This window comes from Microtus oregoni, unplaced genomic scaffold, assembly GCF_018167655.1.
Source record: "Microtus oregoni isolate MIOR12 unplaced genomic scaffold, Mior012 000009F_ref0000495, whole genome shotgun sequence".
NCBI classification, from domain to species: Eukaryota; Metazoa; Chordata; class Mammalia; order Rodentia; family Cricetidae; genus Microtus; species Microtus oregoni.
Window position 1 is genome coordinate 46,801,368 of NW_024543068.1, and position 5,150 is coordinate 46,806,517.

A 5,150-nucleotide genomic window follows, 5' to 3' on the forward strand; every position below is an offset into this window, starting at 1 on the left:
ACCGCCATCTGTCTCCAGGACTGTTTCGTCTTACAACGCTGCAGCATTATGTCCACTCAACATCTTCCCCAGGATCCTCTCCCTCCAGGCTCTGGTAACCACTACCGCCCTTGCTGGGTCTATGAATCTTGCCACTATAAATATTTCATATAAATGAAACAATACAGTGTTTTTTTATGACTACCCCAATGTACTAAAGATTTATACAGAGTATAGCCTGTGTCAGAATTTCCTTGCTTAAGGCAGAATACTCGACTGTAAGCAAGAATCACACTTTGTTTACTTGCTCATCTGTTGATAGACACCTGGTTGTGTCTACATCTTGGCATTCATAATCCTATAAACATGGGTATATGAATATCTTTGAGATTCTCTCTTAAATTCTTTTAGTTGCATACACAGAGTGACATTTGATAGTCATAAAATATTTAAAATTTCTGAGTAATTGTTGTACTGTTTTCCACAGTGGATGCAATGCTTTACGTTTCTCCCAGCTGTGCCCGAGGATGACACGTTCTCTATATCCTTACCAACATGTATATGTCTTTACATTTTTGGCAGTTTTATACACATATATGAGTGTGGGGTTTGGTTGTCAGTTTAATACAACTATAGGGCACATTTATGATCAGATGTACACATTACTTGCTCTTGTCTCTCCCATCTCTTGCTTAACCCCTTCTTTCTGACTAGTCGCCCTCTGTTTCCATGCCCTTTTGGTGACGTGCTGTGTGTTTAATTAGGATTGCACTGGTGTGGGGGTTGTTTATTGGAGTTTAGACAGTCACTGAGAAAAATGACTCTCCTTAAACAAGGGTGTGGTTGCATAAGCCCCTTCCCCACCTATTAGGGATGGAATGTTGATTGGTAAATCCTGTGCCAGTCTTGGGCAGGTGACAGCAGTGGCTGTGAGTTTATTGCAATGCCCAGAGGACAACATTTCAGAACATTCCTCCCATTCTTCAGCTTTTACGTTTTCACTCCCCTCTCTTCCAAGATGTCCCCTGACCCCTGGAAGTGGTCATATAGATGTTCTTGTTAGGATTGAGCACTCAAAAATCACTTATTCTTAGTTTTTGACCAATTATGAGTCTCTGCACTAATCACTGCCCACTGCAAAAAGCAGCACTATTCTATGAATATAAGCATAAGTACTTAGAAAAATTTTAAGTTCATGTCCATTTATCAAAATAACTGTAGTAAACTCCTCATGATAGCCTATGACCTGGAGGTCTTTGAACATCCATGGGGCTTTGAACAGATTTATAATACCAGGCATGAAGTCCTTCTCAGGAACAGGACTCAGCTCTAATCGGAAAGCAGTTGGTTGTCCCCATAACAATCATGCTACTCTTGCACATGTGGGTATTTATTGCATGGGAGGTCCACAGCTGGGTATGACCATTGGTGACTTTTCTCCTCCAGTAGTTTGCACAGTCCTTCTGATATTATGGATGTTAGCCAACAAGGATGTTTCCAGTTCAGTTCCAGTGAGATTTGTGTACTGCAGCCAAACCATGAGGTATCTTTATCGATAATGTCTTAAGACCTAGTTCTAATGGGCAAACAAGAGAAATGGCAACACCTTGTATTGTTTTGAGGCTCTCTAGGACTATATGGCCATACTACATATGGAAGTATCTTATACATACTTCTGGGGATTTTTTTTTTAGTAACTATGGCTTCTGGAAGCAACATTATCTGATCCTGGAGAGTACCTCCATTTAAAGTTGTTTATTTATTCATTCATTTGTACATTATATTTTTAGAGCATAGCCATCCTGATGGGTGTACTACCCTCCAGTATTTTATAGTCATCCTAATGGGTACACCATCTTCCAGTATTTTAGAGTGTATACTATCCAGAGAATCAAGCAAGTACTGTGCTTTGGAAGGCCCTGTGCTGGCTCCTTTGGGGCTTATTCCACACTTCTTTCTAGACCACCCTTGAGTCCTAGGATTGAAGAATTCCACCCAGATCTTCAAAACTCTTTTTGCTTGCTTCCCACAATGACAGTTCTGTTGATGTACACACCTGGGGCCTTGTGCAGGAGTGTGGCAATGTCTGCAAAGGTAGGGACTGAACCTGGGCTTCCAGTTTCAGGTATTTATTTTAATTCATGTACTTGAGGACCCTGAAGGTTCAGGCACCAAGTCAGGGCTGGGGTGATGGGCTAATTCTACCTGTCCAGACACAAGCACATTCTGTTACAAGCCTCCAAAGTGTCTATGAATTCTAAGCTTAAACTTTGACTTTGAGTCCAAGTCTCCAGTTTTGAATTTCTGGACATATGGGTGTCCAATTGTCTTCTTTCTTCAAGGTCTGATTTATAAGAGAAGTGACTCTCTTTCCAAATGATACAGGTGCCCTGAGATGGCCAGACTCACTAGACAGATATTAAGGTTGCTTCTGAGTATAAGTAATTTTAGTTTAGTAATGATTTATACATAGACATAGTCCTGATTTTTTTCCTCATGGGTAGGCAACAGAATGGGTGGCAAAACTAATTGAAACAATAAAATTCCTTAAAAACAACTAATGCTATCTTGATTTTTGGCTAAGAATGCTGAAATTTTTTACCCTAGTAAACATCTCAAAAATTTCCAGTTTTGATATTAGTTTATTTGGCAATATCTTAAATAGCATCACAGTATATATAAAACATTATTTGAACTAATAAAAATTAGTTTTAGTGAATATCAAGTTAGACATGTGAGACTATATTTTTATTATTTTACTTTACAAAATATTTTTAATGTTTTGTAAAAATATTTTATTAATATACAAAACAGAAAATTTTTGTTACTGAAGACCCCGTATCTTTTTAATTATCAAATTTTACATATCACTGGGTAGTTAGCTGTTAAGCTAATTAAACAATTTTGTATAAAACTTAATAGTTTCTGTATTTGGAATATTAATACAGAAAAGAGTTCAACATTTGTTGAATGGTGGTCCTGAGGAAGGTCAGAGTGGTTAATCAACTTGCTTCTTATAGTAAGAAGCTCCAGTTGAGACTTGAATAGGGCACATTTATTTCTTTGGTGCATTAAGAGCCAACAAGTTTATCATTTATTGTGTATCAGATTCTATGTAGCAGACGCAGAAGAAAGAAGTAAGAGAGGCTGAAGTCCCTATCTCAGGGATCTTTCAGTTTGGCAACAAGAATAGCACCAAACAAGTAAATAAAGCTCAGTCTCAAGAAGGTTTTTAAAATGTGAAGCCAAACTGTGGTGAAGGACATTTCACCAGGGGTTCCGTACTGAAGGTAGGAGGCTGAGAACAGGCTGCTCTGAACAATGCCAACAACAGAATTCCCCATTGTTCCGTAGAGACCAGCAGCGGGAGGGTCCTTTAAGAAACTGAAAGAAAGGGAAGGTCCTAGAGTGCGATGAGGAAAGCAAGTAGACACAAGAGACAAGGCTGGGGAGACACACAAAGCCAGGGACAGGCCTGGAGGCCATGGTAAAGTGTTTGGAACATCAAACAACACCCTTCCTTTTGTTATGATCCAAAGTATGCTTGAAATCTAGGCCACCTGAGGATTCAGAGCTTTCTGCTTCAAGATAGGGAACAGATAAGAAGGAAAAAGATCAGGTCGGGGAAGGCAGCAGAGGGTTTAGAAGACAAAGAGTAGAAGAGAAGCCAGAAATTAAGGATCTAGAACCCAGAGGGTCAAATGATAGACCTCAGTTCCAGCTACAGGACAGGCTTTTGTGGTACGCATTAATGAAAGGATTATTTCTTCTACTTCTGTGAGTAATGTCTTTGGAATCTTGATAGGGGTTGTTTGCACCTGCAGGTTGCTTTTGATGCCACAACCAGTGCCACACTATTAATTCTGCCAATCCATGAGCTGGGAGGTCTATTTCCTAGGTCTATCTTAAATCTCTTCAGTGACTTACATTGTAGAGTTTTTCCTCCTCCTATTTAGTTTTTCTATAGAAATTTTATTATGTTTTTAATCTATTGTGGATGGAATTTTTTCTTATTTATGTCTTGGCAATTTATTATTGGAATATTGGAAAGCTATTGGTCTTTACATGTTGATTTTGTTATTTTGCTATTTGTCTGAAAATGTTTTTCACCAGAGTTTTCTGGCTAAGTCCTTAGGGTCTCTAAAGTAATTATGCAAATGGGGATGATTTGAGTTTTCTCTTCTCTGCTTTTTCCCATTTTCTTTCTCTCTTGCTTTACTGACCTAAAAATTCACCAAGTGTGGAAAGAGTATGCGCGCGAATTGTTCCTGGTGTGAGAGGAAATTCTTTCTACCTTTCCCATTTAATGAGGTCTAGAGGTTTGCCATATACCCTTTATTGTGTTAAGGTATGTTTCTCCAATGCCTTGTTTCTTTGGGGGATTTTATCATGAAGGGACACTGAACTTTGTCAAAGGACTCTTTTTTTGGCATCTATTAAGATTCTTCTGATGTCTGTTGCTAATTTATGCACTGTACTTATCAATATGCTGAAGCCCTTCATGTGAATACAAAATTAATCACCTTCCATGTGCTAAGACCAGGTCTATTTTAGAGAAAATACATACAAACTGAAAAACTATATATTTATAAAACCTACTTTATTCTATATTTTTTGTTTATTTCTTTTTTGGGTTTTTGTTTTTTCTCTCAAGGCGGGGTTTCTCTGTGTAGCACTGGGTGTCCTGAAACACAGTCTGTAGACCAGACTAGCTTCAAACTCAAGAGGTCTGCCTGCCTCTGCCTTCCCAGAATATGGATTAAAGGCATGCACCACTGCACCTGGTTCTAGCTGCGTATTTTTACAATGTAAAATACATTGCTCACTGCATTATTCTTTACCCTGGAACTACATAATATGTTCATTGACAGAATAAAGCAACATACAGACAAGTTAATTACAGAAATGACAAAAATATCATTTAGATAACAAAGCATTTCCAAAATTTACAAAAGTAAAAGCAAGCCCCACAGAAATATATATTTTGGATTGGTAAGATGACTCAATTCATAAAGGTGCCTATCGCTAATCTTTTTTTTAATCATTGATTTTATTGAGCTGTATACATTTTTCTCTACTCCCCTCTCTTCCTGTCCCCTTCCCTTCACCCGGCTCCTATGGTCCCCATGCTCCTAATTTACTCAGGAAATCTACTTCCCATATAGATTATA